We start from the raw sequence: 16,337 nt of genomic DNA on the forward strand, positions 1-16,337 counted from the left end.
TTCCTGATTGATTTTTTGGTACTCTTAAATATGCTACAATTCCTTCCAGCATTGCAATTCGAAGGCCAAATTAATCATTTTCCATCTCAGTCATATTTCAATTGTAACATATTGGCCTTTAATCAGAGAGTTGTGGTTCCTGCTCTGAGGACAAGCACAAAGTTTAGGCAGCACTCCCATGTGCTACTGAGTGAACACAGCACGTTGGAATAAGAAGCTAAACCAAGATTCTGTCAGTCCTCTCAGATGGTGGCCAAAATCATGCACTGAGCTACTTTAGCAAGGGGTGCATGAGTTTTTCAGAGTCATTGAGTCATAGAGCAATACAGCACAGAAACAGACCCTTTGATCCATTTTGCCCATGCTCACCAAGTGGCATATTGCCTGCATTTAACCCACCTATATAGTAAAACTCTCATTTGTTTGTTTGTTTGTTTGTTCCTGAACTACAACCAAAACAGTACACGATAGCGCAACAATTTTAGGCCCACCTTCCTCACCATCGTCCCTTTGGTGCTAATCGAAGAAGTTTAATTGAAATCGGGGTTATATTTTTTAAGTTATTCACTTTTTAAAGTTTAAATCTATCTCCTAGGGAGGGAGGGGGGAGGGGGGAAGGGAGGGAGGGAGGGAGGGAGGGAGGGAGGGGGAAGGAGGGAGGATAAGGGGGGTTGAGGGGGATGGAGGGGAAGGGGGAGGGGTATGGGAAGGGCGGGGGAGGGGGAGGGGGAGGGGGAAGAGGGGAGGGGGAGGGAGAGCGGGTGGAGAGGGGAGGGGGGAAGAGAGGGTGCTGCACCAATTCAGGAGAGGTTTGGGCCCAACTTGGTCTAGTATCCTGCTAAACCCTTCCTATCCATATATCAGTCCAAATGTCTTTTGCCACATTTTGGGCAATATTTATCTAGTAACTAACATTTCTATCTCATTGCTGTTGTTGAATAGTTCTACTCAAAAATTGACTGATGATTTATTACATTACTGAGGTAACTATGTTTTATGTTAGGTATGTTTTACATTATCCCAATGTGTGTAAAGTTTTGTGTGATATTCTGAGGTCACAGGAGAATGCAATCCTCCAATTCTTTTTGTTTCATTAAGTCTATGCCACAAACTTGGTGAATTTTGATGAGGCTGCGTGTGGGAGGCACAGTGGCACTGTTCGTAGATCCACTGCCTCACAGCACCAGAGATCCCTGTTCGATCCTGACCTTGGGTGTTGTTAACTCCCTTTGACTGTGCAGTTTCCTCCGTCTGCTCCGGTTTTCTCCCACACCCCAAAGATGCGCGGGTTGGTTGGTAACTTGGCCATTGGATGTTGTCCTTTGTGTGTGGGTGAGTCATAGATTCTGTGAGGGGGTTGATAAAAATGTGGAGAGAATTAAAAAATGGGATTAATGAAGGATTATTGTACATGGGTCATTAATGGTTTGTATGGACTCGAGGGGCTGAAAAGCCTATATTTGTGCGGTATGACTGATGACTTCTTCAACCTCAGTGAATATTGTTTTGGACGACCACATTGCTCACTACCTCAATGCTCTATTTAACCCTGAGCCACGTTGTTCATTCAGGATTCCATCCCATATGTTCTGAATGTCAAATGTCCTACAGTAGTGTTCATACTTACTGTACATTTGGTACTTTAATGCTCATCAGCATCTTTTCCTCATTCAGACGTAAGTGAAGTGAAGAAAGCCAATGGAATGTTGGCCTTCGTAACAAGAGGAGTTGAGTATAGGAGCAAAGAGGTCCTTCTACAGTTGTACCGGGCCCTGGTGAGACCGCACCTGGAGTACTGTGTGCAGTTTTGGTCTCCAAATTTGAGGAAGGATATTCTTGCTATGGAGGGCGTGCAGCGTAGGTTCACTAGATTAATTCCCGGAATGGCGGGACTGTCGTATGTTGAAAGGCTGGAGCGATTGGGCTTGTATACACTGGAATTTAGAAGGATGAGGGGGGATCTTATTGAAACATATAAGATAATTAGGGGATTGGACACATTAGAGGCAGATAACATGTTCCCAATGTTGGGGGAGTCCAGAACAAGGGGCCACAGTTTGAGAATAAGGGGTAGGCCATTTAGAACGGAGATGAGGAAGAACTTTTTCAGTCAGAGGGTGGTGAAGGTGTGGAATTCTCTGCCTCAGAAGGCAGTGGGGGCCAGTTCGTTGGATGCTTTCAAGAGAGAGCTGGATAGAGCTCTTGAGGATAGCGGAGTGAGGGGGTATGGGGAGAAGGCAGGAACGGGGTACTGATTGATAGTGATCAGCCATGATCGCATTGAATGGCGGTGCTGGCTCGAAGGGCTGAATGGCCTACTCCTGCACCTATTGTCTATTGTCTATTGTCTATTGTATTCTGATGCACACTTGGCTCATATTGTAAACACGCAGGAAAATGATCATGTGATCATGTTCTCAATATTGTTTTTAGTATCTTTATATGTCCAAACTGGCTGCAGAGTTTTCTGTAAGTAACTGCCCTTCAAAAATATTCATTAACCACAAGACACTCTGGAACGGGCAAAACCTTTGAAACAGGATAAATAAATAGAACTACTTTCAACTACTTTCTTGCTGCTTGTCTTTAACTCAATAAAACAGTCCACCAAACTGTACTGAGTTAAAGATGAGTAGCAAGGAAGTGGTTGAAAATAGTTCTATTCCCAAACATAACATGTTTGTTCTATTCCCAAACATAACATAATAAATCTGATCAGCTACCTGTGATTTATATATTTTGTACGTGATGCTGCAGCAAATGTAAATGTCCACTGGCATCTTTAGCACATTGTAGAGCACATGTAACTTGGCTGGTGTGAAATGGGATTAGAGACTCAGTCCAAATCAAGGTGCTGTGTTGGAGTCAACAAAATTAGATGTGATGGCTGAACTTTGGACTGAAAAACAAGAGTGCAACCAAGTGGAACATTTTTTAAATTTTACTTTTAGATTTAGATTTTACTTTTGTAATCTGTTTACAGAGAGAATGGGTCAGACATTATCTGCCAGAGGACAAAGTGCTGATTGGTTAAATCTGAATTGAACTTGAGCAGAAATGAACAATAAGTCATTTGGTTGAGGGCCAAGCCTCCTGTCTCCATTTTATTTGATTTAATCACCTTGTAAAATTAGGTTGGGGATTCACATAATAAATGTTGATATAGACAAATTGTGTGCATATGAAATAAATGAATGAATACAATCTCAACTTGTGATATTCTTTCTTTTACATATCCCAACATTCCCATTCCCTTCGAGTTAAATCAAATCTTTAAAGAAAATGCCAACATTAATCAATAAACAAACCAATTTTCTGAAGTCTATTAACAATTATAGATTGCAACTAAACATGAGACAAGACATCATGATTTTTTTAATGAAAACTGATGTGACATATGGATGCAACTTAAATTAAATTATAAATGCAATTTTCAAATTTAGTTGAAAAAAACAAGCTGATAAAAGTTATTTGTAAAGGCACCATTTCTGTCCTTCCACTGGATGGTATTTTCAATTCTTTGTTTAGTTTAGTTTATTATTGTCATGTGCAGTGAAAAGCTTTTTTGCTGCGTGCTATCCAGTCAACAAAAATATTACACATAATTACAACCTAGCTGTCCGCAATGTACATATGCGGGATAAAGGGTATAACATTTAGTTAAAGATACAATTCCAATAAGGTCCAATTAAAGATAGTTCGAAGGTCTACATTGAGTTAGATGGAAGGTCAGGAAGGTAGCTGCTGAGAAGATGGTTCAGTTGGCTGAAAACAGCTGGGAAGAAGCTGTCCCTAAATCTGTAGGTATGTACCTCTTGCCTGATGGGCGAGGGAGAAGAGGGAGTAACTGGGGTGAAAGTGGTCCTTGATTATGCTAGTGGCCTAGCTGATCAGCGTGGTGTAGATGGAGTCAATAAAAGGGAGGTTGGTTTGTGTGATGGCTAAGTCCAGAACTCTCTGCAATTTCTTGTGGTCTTGAATGGGGCTGTTCCTAAACCATGCTGTGACGCATCCTGATAAAAGGTTTTCTGTGGCGCATCTGTAGAAGTTGATGAGAGTTGTTGGGAACATGTCAAACTTCCTAAGCCTTCTGTGGAAGTAGAGGCGTTGATGTGCTTTCTTGGCCATTGCTTCGATGTGGCTGGTGCATGATAAATTGCTGGTGAAATTTATTCCTAGGAATTTGAAGCTTTCAATCATCTATACTTCAGTGCCCTCAATGTATACCTTATGTGTAATGCTTCGCTTTGTGAAGTCAATCACAATCTCCTTTGACTTGCTGACATTGAGGGAAAGGTTGTTGTATTGGCACCAGGTTATGAGGTACTCAATCTACCTTCCTGTACTCCCAAGTAATGAAAAGATAGAACTAAAATTTGTAAAATTATTCGCTCTTATTAACCTTAATTCTACAATTAAAAAATTTCTCTTACAAAAGATATTATATTTATATGAAATTCTGGAAGTCCCCAACTTCTATATTTGTACTGGTTCTACGTTAATTAATCTTCATCTTTTTACCGAGAGTCCAAATGAAGCTATTTCATCTTTTTGTGAAAACATTAATGTAGGAGTAAGTAAGTTGTTTAGTTAGATAATTATTTCAATGTGGATGGTGAGATTCCATTTATATCACTGGCTTTTCAAAAGTTTTAAAGTATTTTACTCATTGAGGCCAACTGGATTCTATGTACAGCTGCTACGTATATTCAATCCAAGTCTTGTCTGCATTCAAACATAGAAATAGAAATAAAAAAAATGTCATTCTATTAAGTTGAACATTTGCCTGTAATATCCCGTATTATTTTCCGTATGTTATAGCAACAAATTCTGTTATCTAGTTCTTCAGATCAGCTGCTTGGGATGGGAAGTCTTTTCCAGGTTTAATTCCCAAAAGGTCTACTGTCAGCTTTCCCAAACATAATGTTGCCCTTTCTATAATAAACCTGGTCAATGACCTGCAATTTATATATTTTATATATGATGCTGTAGCCGTGACCTTGGTCTCACAACAAAATGATATCACTCTCAACAAATTATTCACTTACTATCACAGTCTGAAGAAGGGTCTCGACCTGAAACGTCACCCATTCCTTCTCTCCAGAGATGCTGCCTGCCCTGCTGAGTTACTCCAGCATTTTGTGTCTAACTATTTGAGGGAATGTTTTTCAAGTTGGTTCCTACAATGCATTTCAAAAATACTTAATTGGCTGGCACCAACTTAAAATCTAGGATTTTCAAAGCTCATAAGGTCATAAGTGACAGGAGTAGAATTAGGCCATTCGGCCCATCAAGTCTACTCTGCTATTCAATCATAGCTGATCTATTTCTCCCTCCTAACCCCATTCTCCTGCCTTCTCCCCATAACCCCTGACACCTGTAATAATCAAGAATCTATCTATCTCTGCCTTAAAAATATCCACTGACTTGGCATCCACAGCTTTCTGTGGCAAAGAATTCCACAGATTCACCACCCTCTGACTAAAGACATTTCTCCTCATCTCCTTCCAAAAAGAATGACCTTTAATTCTGAGGCTATGACCTCTAGCCCTAGACTCGCCCACTAGTGGAAACATCCTCTCCACATCCACTCTATCCAAGACTTATTATTCTGAATGTTTCAATGAGGTCTCCCCTCATTCTTCTAAACTCCAGCGAGTACAAAGCCCAGTGCCGACAAACGCTCATCATAGGTTAACCTACTCATTCCTGGGATCATTCTTGTAAACCTCCTCTGGACCCTCTCCAGAGCCAACCCATCCTTCCTCAGATATGGTGCCCAAAATTGCTCACAATAGGGTTGATAAAAGTACAAATTCTTCCTTTCGCAGAAAGATGACTTGATTATTGAAGCTTGATTCATGGAAGAACTCACGATGCTACAGATAAAGATGGATTCAGCCCGTTCCATCATGGCTCACCCCACCATCGAAAGCTTATACATAAGCCACAGCCCCAAGTCTGGGATGTCTATCAACAAGGATCCCCATCAATTGCATTATGCCCTCTTCTTGCTGCTCCCATCAGGCAGGAGGTACAGACGCCTAAAGTCCCACTCCATCAGCTTCAGATATAGTTACTTTCCTACAGCCTATCAGGTTCTTGAAACAACCTGTTCAACCCTAATCCCACCTCTGCAACAGAAAACAACAGACTGTCTCTTGCACTACCATGGAATTGTTTTATAATTTTGTTTTTTTTAACCCATGGCTTGTTTCATGTATGGTATATTTAATTTCACTGTTTTGTAGAATTTATATCTAATTTATGTTTAACTTATGTTTTTGTTGTTATGTGAGCCTATATGCCTGTGATGCTACTGCAAGCAAGGTTTTCATTGTGCCCGTACCTCACTCTACTTGTTCGTATTTAATAAACTCAAATGTAATTTGACTTGCCTTGAAATATTCATCCTACTATCCTGCTCCATAAAGTATGCAGGCAGCATATGACAGGATGTGCATTAGACAAATGCATTTGACAAATGAATAATTGCTTCATGTATTTTATGAGTAGTTGAAGCAACATAGTTCTGCCAGCATTAGTCTGCAGCTATGAGAGTGAAAATTGTACTCAATCTTTATGGCAATGGGGCATTTCAAGATGCCGTGGGAAGGAAGCTCTATAAAATATCAAGCAGGGTGCATTCATTTATCATGTGACTGATGCACTTTACATGGCATTCTACAGAGTATTCATTCCAGGATGTCACAACAAGATGAAATAGGGCCAATTAATCTTAAAGAGTTTGCTGGCTTCCCCAGATCCAGTGTGCAATAAATATCATCCACTTTGCTTCAAGTGCACCTACAGTCAATCCTATTGCTCACTGAACAGAAGGAGTGTGTTAATTAATTAAATTCTGTTCACCTGCTGTAGTTCTGTGCAATGAAGAAATTTACAGTATGTCAATGGATCGTCTTTGGATGAGCAGCCCCCTCATGACTGCTTCCACACAGTTGCCAAAGACCAGCAGATTAGTGGTTCACCAAGGTGTAACACTCCACTTGAGTTGTCAGTAGGGGATTTAAAGTGTCTCTCGTGCTTGTTTTCAGGCAGAGCTTATTATTTAGTTGTTTGTGGAATGTGGATGTTGCTGGCAAAAGTGTGACTTTTACAATTGCCTAAGGAGGCAGTTAAAAAAAACCCACATTGATGCCCCTGAAGGTGCATTCAGGGCAAACTGGGTAAGAACAATGGACTTCCTTCCCTGAAGAACACTGGTAAACGAGATGGATTTTTATAATAATTTGGTCGTTTCATGATTATTGGCACTATCTTTTTTTTTTCCAGATTTATTTAAATACTTGAATATAAATTCCCCAGCTACTTTGATGGACTTCAAACTCCCGGTGTTGTGTCAATCATTCAGGCATTTAACTCCTAATTCAGCAAGCATGTGATGCATTTTGTTCTAGTTTAAGTTGTGCATGGACGGGTGATGACAGGATGTCAGGGGAAAAGGTCTCTGAATCTTGAAAGGAGAATACTTCATCTTGCCAATTAGCTCCTGTTTCCCAATGTTTGGAAAATAGGCCAACAACTTATCTGGCAATTAAAATACTCTACCGCAGGTTACCTTGAAGTAATTCCAGCTCCACCACTGACAGTGCAGTGGAAATCCTACTCCGGTACTGTCTCCTTGCTGGTTGCACAAATAAAACAGCTATTAGTGGGTCACAGAACAATCATACAGCATGCAGTGTACCTATAATGGGCTGCACATTGCACTTTCTTGTCCTATTACAATATTAATTGAATTAGGCGAAGGCTAGCAAATGAGGAATGTTTCTAATTGATGTAAAGGAAGTGATGTTTTCTGTAAAAGTAGACAATTGACTTTTAAAGCTGTGCAGTTAATTAAGCAACGATATGAATTGGTACCAAAATGGCCCCAAAATTCAAGCTGGCCCATAAAGAGTGAAATGCTCAAAACTTTCATTGATGGTGAAAAATAACTAGGAAAAAAACCATATTGGAAATACTCATAGTTTAGAAGCATCTATGGAAAGAGAAATAGAGTTACAATTTTGGTTGGGACCCTTCGTCAGATTGACACCTGCATTTTATTTTGATTTTCAGACTGTTTGACACCTCGGTGTTTCAGAAATGAGATTCCACCATTGTCGCATTCAACAACAAGGCCATCCACTTCCACCGAAGATCGACACAAAAAGCTGGAGTAACTCAGCGGGCCAGGCAGCATCTCTGGAGAGAAGGAATGGGTGACGTTTCCCATCTTCCCATGAAGAATGTCACCCTTCCCTTCTCTCCAGAGATGCTGCCTGTCCCGCTGAGTTACTCCAGCTTTCCATGTCTATCTTCGGTTTAAACCAGCATCTACAGTTCCTTCCTATGCATCCACTTCCACCAGTCACTCATTACCCATGCCTGCCACTGACTCCAATTCAATCTATCTGCTGCTGAAATCCTCACACATGATTTTGTTCCCTACAGATTCCAGTTTTCCAATGTCCTCTGGCTTGGCTTCCAATTTTCTAATCTACATTAAATTAATTTAATCCAAAAACTTGTTGCCAAAATTCTAACTCATGCCCATCTTCTTTGACTGTCACTCCTGTGTTCAATGATTTAACAGCCCAACTTTTGATGTCTCATTCATCTGACACAGTAATGCTCTGACTTTCACCAACTGTGTCCTGGCTAAATCCTTCTTTTTTTTCATCTCATCACAATCAAATTACAGAAAATGTAAAGTAAAAGCAGAAAAGGTTACTTAGGTAGCGTCCGTGTTTGAGGAAACACGTTTTACTTATTGGTCAAAGACATTTCATCAAAATGTTATTTCTTCTCAACTCATTACTGACCACCATATCTTTCATGTTTAAGCTCCTGATTTCCCTCCACATACTTCTTTACTTTTCAATGTTTCCTCTTCCATTCTCCATTTTAGGCAGTCCATTGGCATTGAGGATAACTTGCTTTATCTCCAGTTTGGTGCGTTCTGAGGTGGTTGATGAGTTGCATGTGGGAACTGCAGAGATTTCACAGAGAGGACAAAACATGCTGATGAGGGGGTGATGTGCTCCTCTACCACCTAAGCAAGGCTTCTGTTGATGCATGGATTCAAGGTCCTCAACACTGTCCCACTTCTAGATTTCCAGGAGTCATTTTGAATGCTGCATAGAAGATAAAACATAGCACAGTGCAGCACAGGAACAGGCACTTTCCCTATGATGATCACGCTAAGCATGATGCTAAGTTACACTAATCTCCTCTGCCTGTACGTGATCCATGTCCCTCCAATCTGAGCATATCCATGCGCCTATCTAAATGCCTCTTAATTGCCACTATTATATTTGCTTCCACACCACCCTGGCAGTACGTTCCAGTCACCTCTGTGTAAAAAACTTGCCCTTCACATCTTCTTTAAACTCTCATCCGAAAGCTCAGCCCTCTAATTTTTGACTTTTCCACCCTAAAAAAAGATTCTAACCATCTATCCTAAAAAGGTTATAACTGTCTACCTTTGATCTCTTCTGTTTACCTGATAATTTGTTTCAGTGACAGAGCTTGAAATAAAATGCCCGTCCATTACTCAGCTTCTTTAAGATTGCCTTTGTGGATGTATAAAAGACAATAGACAATAGACAATAGACAATAGGTGCAGGAGTAGGCCATTCAGCCCTTCGAGCCAGCACCGCCATTCAATGCGATCATGGCTGATCACTATCAATCAGTACCCCGTTCCTGCCTTCTCCCCATACCCCCTCACTCCGCTATCCTTAAGAGCTCTATCCAGCTCTCTCTTGAAAGCATCCAACGAACTGGCCTCCACTGCCTTCTGAGGCAGAGAATTCCACACCTTCACCACCCTCTGACTGAAAAAGTTCTTCCTCATCTCCGTTCTAAATGGCCTACCCCTTATTCTCAAACTGTGGCCCCTTGTTCTGGACTCCCCCAACATTGGGAACATGTTATCTGCCTCTAATGTGTCCAATCCCCTAATTATCTTATATGTTTCAATAAGATCCCCCCTCATCCTTCTAAATTCCAGTGTATACAAGCCCAATCGCTCCAGCCTTTCAACATACGACAGTCCCGCCATTCCGGGAATTAATCTAGTGAACCTACGCTGCACGCCCTCCATAGCAAGAATATCCTTCCTCAAATTTGGAGACCAAAACTGCACACAGTACTCCAGGTGCGGTCTCACCAGGGCCCGGTACAACTGTAGAAGGACCTCTTTGCTCCTATACTCAACTCCTCTTGTTACGAAGGCCAACATTCCATTGGCTTTCTTCACTGCCTGCTGAACCTGCATGCTTCCTTTCATTGACTGATGCACTAGGACACCCAGATCTCGTTGAACTCCCCCTCCTCCTAACTTGACACCATTCAGATAATAATCTGCCTTTCTATTCTTACTTCCAAAGTGAATAACCTCACACTTATCTACATTAAACTGCATCTGCCATGTATCCGCCCACTCACACAACCTGTCCAGGTCACCCTGCAGCCTTATTGCATCTTCCTCACAATTCACACTACCCCCCAACTTAGTATCATCTGCAAATTTGCTAATGGTACTTTTAATCCCTCCGTCTAAGTCATTAATGTATATCGTAAATAGCTGGGGTCCCAGCACCGAACCTTGCGGTACCCCACTGGTCACTACCTGCCATTCCGAAAGGGACCCATTTATCCCCACTCTTTGCTTTCTGTCTGTTAACCAATTTTCTATCCATGTCAGTACCCTACCCCCAATACCATGTGCCCTAATTTTGCCCACTAATCTCCTATGTGGGACCTTGTCGAAGGCTTTCTGAAAGTCGAGGTACACCACATCCACTGACTCTCCCTTGTCAATTTTCCTAGTTACATCCTCAAAAAATTCCAGTAGATTTGTCAAGCATGATTTCCCCTTCGTAAATCCATGCTGACTCGGAACGATCCCGTTACTGCTATCCAAATGCTCAGCAATTTCGTCTTTTATAATTGACTCCAGCATTTTCCCCACCACTGATGTCAGACTAACTGGTCTATAATTACCCGTTTTCTCTCTCCCTCCTTTCTTAAAAAGTGGGATAACATTTGCTATCCTCCAATCCACAGGAACTGATCCTGAATCTATAGAACATTGAAAAATGATCTCCAATGCTTCCACTATTTCTAGAGCCACCTCCTTAAGTACTCTGGGATGCAGACCATCAGGCCCTGGGGATTTATCAGCCTTCAGTCCCATCAGTCTACCCAAAACCATTTCCTGCCTAATGTGGATTTCCTTCAGTTCCTCCATCACCCTAGGTTCTCCAGCCCCTAGAACATTTGGGAGATTGTGTGTATCTTCCTCAGTGAAGACAGATCCAAAGTAACGGTTTAACTCGTCTGCCATTTCTTTGTTCCCCATAATAAATTCCCCTGCTTCTGTCTTCAAGGGACCCACATTTGCCTTGACTATTTTTTTCCTCTTCACGTACCTAAAAAAACTTTTGCTATCCTCCTTTATATTATTGGCTAGTTTACCCTCGTACCTCATCTTTTCTCCTCGTATTGCCTTTTTAGTTAACTTTTGTTGCTCTTTAAAAGAGTCCCAATCCTCTGTCTTCCCACTCTTCTTTGCTATGTTATACTTCCTCTCCTTAATTTTTATGCTGTCCCTGATTTCCCTTGTCAGCCACAGGTGTCTCTTACTCCCCTTAGAGTCTTTCCACCTCTTTGGAATAAATTGATCCTGCAACCTCTGCATTATTCCCAGGAATACCTGCCATTGCTGTTCTACCGTCTTCCCTGCTAGGGCCTCCTTCCAATCAATTTTGGCCAGCTCCCGCCTCATGCCTCTGTAATCCCCTTTGCTATACTGTAATACCGACACTTCCGATTTTCCCTTCTGCCTTTCCATTTGCAGAGTAAAACTTATCATGTTGTGATCACTGCCTCCTAATGGCTCTTTTACCTCTAGTCCCCTTATCAGATCAGGATCATTACACAACACTAAATCCAGAATTGCCTTCTCCCTGGTAGGCTCCAGTACAAGCTGTTCTAAGAATCCATCTCGAAGGCACTCTACAAACTCTCTTTCCTGGGGTCCATTTCCAACCTGATTTTCCCAGTCTACCTGCATGTTGAAATCTCCCATAACCACCGTAGCATTACATTTTTGACACGCCAATTTTATCTCCTGATTTAACTTGCACCCTAAGTCGAGGCTACTGTTTGGGGGCCTATAGATAACTCCCATTAGGGTCTTTTTACCCTTACAATTTCTCATTTCTATCCATACTGATTCAACATCTCCTGATTCTATGTCACCCCTTGCAAGGGAATGAATATCATTCCTTACCATCAGAGCAACCCCACCCCCTCTGCCCACCTGTCTGTCTTTTCTATACGTTGTGTACCCCTGAATATTCAGTTCCCAGCCCTGGTCCTCTTGTAGCCATGTCTCAGTGATCCCTACAACATCATACTTGCCCATGACTAACTGAGCCTCAAGCTCATCCACTTTATTTTTTATACTACGCGCATTTAAGTACAACACTTTAACTTCTGTATTTACCTCCCCTCTCACATCGTTCACAATTGGCCCTGCCCTTAATTTCTTTTCCGCTCTAGAACTTCTGTTCCCATTCTTCCGAAAGTCTTTTGCAATATCTCCTGTATTCCCTTTTACCTCATCTTCATATTCACAATTTGTTAACCCCTCCCCCCCACTACTTAGTTTAAAGCCACAGGTGTCACACTAGCAAACCTGCCTGCCAGAATGTTTGTCCCCCTGCTGTTAAGATGCAACCCGTCCCTTTTGTACAAGTCACCCCTAGCCCAGAAGAGATCCCAGTGGTCCAGAAATCTAAATCCCTGCTCTCTGCACCAGTCCCTCAGCCATAAATTCATACCCTCTATCTCTCTGTTCCTGGCCTCACCAGCACGAGGTACCGGTAGCAGTCCAGAGATAACTACCTTCGACGTCCTACTTCTCAGCGTTTTTCCCAACTCTCTAAACTCCCGCTGTAGCACCTCCTTCCTCTTCCGCCCGACGTCATTCGTGCCCACGTGCACAACGACTTCAGGTTGATCGCCTTCCCTCGCTAGGATACACAAGAACACACAATGGAGAGAGGAATAGAAGATTACACTGAATAGCCGGATGAAGCATGGACAAGTATCATTGGGGCAAATTGACCTGTTTCTGTGCTGTAAATGTGATATAATACATTTACTATAACATGAACCGATATCTCCTTTGGATAAGTTCAAGTTTTTTGTCTGAGTACACTCTTGAGAAGCACTATGAGCTGTTTTACTACCATAAATTCATTTCATGAATGTACTGTATTGTAAATTTACATGGAAATTCAAAATGTAAAATTTTTTTTTGAAGGAACGTATGGTAGGAAATATGGTCCATACGTTGAATAGTGATGTTTCAGTGCCCGGTGCGGCTCGGCCGCGGGGCCTTCCATCCCCTTGCGGGGGCTGTGCGTGTCGGTCGCCTCGGTAGGGGTCGAGCTGCCTGTCCGTGGGCGCGGGGGGAAGAGAGTGGAAGAGAGTGGAAGTTTTGTTGCCTTCCATCACAGTGAGGGGGTGTTTGGAGTCACTGTGATGGATGTTGGTGTTGGGGTCGTGTGTCCTGTGTTTTTTTCTTTTTTGCTGTGTCTTGTGACTGCTGAAATTTCGTTCGGTATTTATACCGAATGACAATAAAGTTCTGTTATACTGTTATATTACTTCACAAAGCCTCAACATCTACGACCAAGAAAGACTGACCTAGAAATGTGTTGCCTTTTAGAACATAGAACATAAAACAGTGTAGCACAAGAACAGGCCCTTTGACCCACAATGCTCATGCTGAACACGATGTCAAGACTATCGCTTACCTACATGCACATAATCCATATCCCTCCATTACAGGCTATCCAAAAATCCTTTAAATTCCACTATCATATCTGCCTCAAACATTAACCCCAGCAGTGCATTCCAGACACTCACCACCCTCTATGTAAAAAAAGTTGCCCCACAGATCTTCTTTAAACCTTGGCCCTTTCAACTTAAAGCTATGCCCTGCACTATTTGATTTTTCTATCTTGGGAAAAAGGTTCTCACTGTCTATCCTCTTTATGCCTCTCATCGTATTATAGACTTCTATCAGGTCTCCCCACAACCTCTGAGTTTTAGAGAAAACAATCTAAGTCTATCCAACCTATCCCTGTAGCTTCCTCTTATCATGTCCACACTTGCTAGACATTGTGTTTCAGCCAAAACTGAACACAACTCTTAGCAATATCATTGTTTTCTGCGAGGTGCTCAGCTTTGCATTTGTGCTCCAATAGAGGACATCTCAATAGGTGCTCCATAGTTTGTGGTTCAGTGCCACATATGCTGATGACGTCTTCAGTGTCTATATAACCCCACTTCTTGAGAGTCGCTTTACAACGACCAGTACCAGCTCTCAGTCTGTTGAGGCATTTCCATTCAGCCCAGCTTGATTCGGCCCCAGGAGGAATGTTTGGCACTTATGGACATGGATGTCATAGATGGGAGATTGGCTAGACTCTCTTCCCATAATGCAACTCTAGTACCTTCAGCTTCAGCATTTGGTTCAACTTCGTTGAAGAAGGTTTTCCTGGACTTTAGCTGACTCTTTGTGGGTTCATGGCCGAATAGGGGATGTCGTACAGCTGTGGTCTGGTGATGGCGTTCTCTATTGCTTGCTGCACTGCGACAAATCTCTGGTGGCGCTATACCAGATAGTATGTTATAGGCTGTCAGTTGATGTTGGTCTAAGACATCCAGTGAAAAGGCGACAGGTTGTATTGATGGCTGGATCAATCTTTTTAGCACGGGCTGATCTTTCCCAGACTGGGCATGCATACTCTGCTGTTGAGTAGCAAAGGGCCAAGGCAGTTGACCGTGGAGTGTCAGGAATTGCGCCCCATCTTGTTCCAGTAAGTTTGTTGACAATGTTGTTTCTTGCACAGACTTTAGCTTTTGTCTTCCCAACATGGGTCTTGAAGGAGAGACAACGATCTAAGGTGACTCCTAGATATACTGGGTGATCGCAGTTTTCAAGATGGGTACCAGACCAGGTGATGTTCAGTGGGCGTTTGGCTTCACGGTTGCGCAGATGGAACGCACACACCTGTGTCTTTGATGGGTTTGCACGGAGGTGGTTCTCTTCGTAGTAAGGTGTTAGTTTGTTGAGGGCATTTAAGAGTTGTTCTTCAACAGCATTGAAGTCACTGTCTTGGGCAGCTACACCAAGGTCGTCTGCATAGATAAAGCTACATGTACCTTCACTTCTAGGTTGGTCATTAGTGCAGATGTTGAAGAGTATTGGTGCAAGCACACTTCCCTGTGGTATTTAGTCGGTTCTTAAGTTTCCACCATCTGCTCTGCTTACTACCCAGTTCGACAAAGAAGTACCTGTTCTCGAGCATCCTTTCAATCAATTCTGTTAGATGGATGTCCTTGGTAAGCTCCAGGATGTTGTGGAGAAGGCATCTATGGTTAACAGTGTTGTAAGCAGCTGAGACGTCGACAAACACAACACCGGTTACTTTCCCTTCCTCAAAACCATCTTCAATGTGCTGAGTGAGGTTGAGTACTTGGCTCGTTGTTGACTTGCCGTGGCGAAAACCAGCTTGCTCTGGGATGAGTAGATTATCAACAACAGGTTGATGACCTGTAGCTAATACTGGTTCTGGTTGATTACTGCGCCAACACCTCATAAGTGGTTATCTCGCACAGACCATCCATTAAGAAGCAGGTATACCTGCTTCTTAATACAATACGATACAATATGATAGGATAAGACGATAGAACTTTATTTATCCCAGGAGGGAAATTGATCTGCCAACAATCATAAAAAAACACAAAATACATGAAACATGAAATTAAAGTGATGAGTGGAAAGGATGAGGGATGTGCAAAGATTGCGGGGGGGGGGGGGGGGGGGGGAGGGAGTCAGGCTCAGTCTCAGTCTACCCCACAACAAGGGATGGAGCTGCACAGTTAATCAATTCCCGCTCATCGAGGCATCATTCTGGTAAAACTTCTCTTTCCAAAGCCTCTTTCCACATCCTTCCTGTAACTGGGCGACCAGAACTGCATGCTCCAAGTGTGCCCCAGCCAAAGTCCTATAAAGCTGCATCATGACTTTGTGATTCTTATACTCAATGTCCCAACCTTTGAAAGCAAGCATACCATATGTCTTCTTTACCACTGTATCTACTTGTGTTGCCACTTTCAGGGAGTTTGTGGACTTGGACCCCAAGATCCCTCTGTACATCAATGCTGTTGGGGATCATTGCCTTGACTGTCTGCATGAACCAAGGTACAGCCTCAGAGACATAGGATATCAATGTGATCTACTAGAA

The sequence above is a fragment of the Rhinoraja longicauda genome, chromosome 1 (assembly GCF_053455715.1).
Source record: "Rhinoraja longicauda isolate Sanriku21f chromosome 1, sRhiLon1.1, whole genome shotgun sequence".
Taxonomy (NCBI): Eukaryota; Metazoa; Chordata; class Chondrichthyes; order Rajiformes; family Arhynchobatidae; genus Rhinoraja; species Rhinoraja longicauda.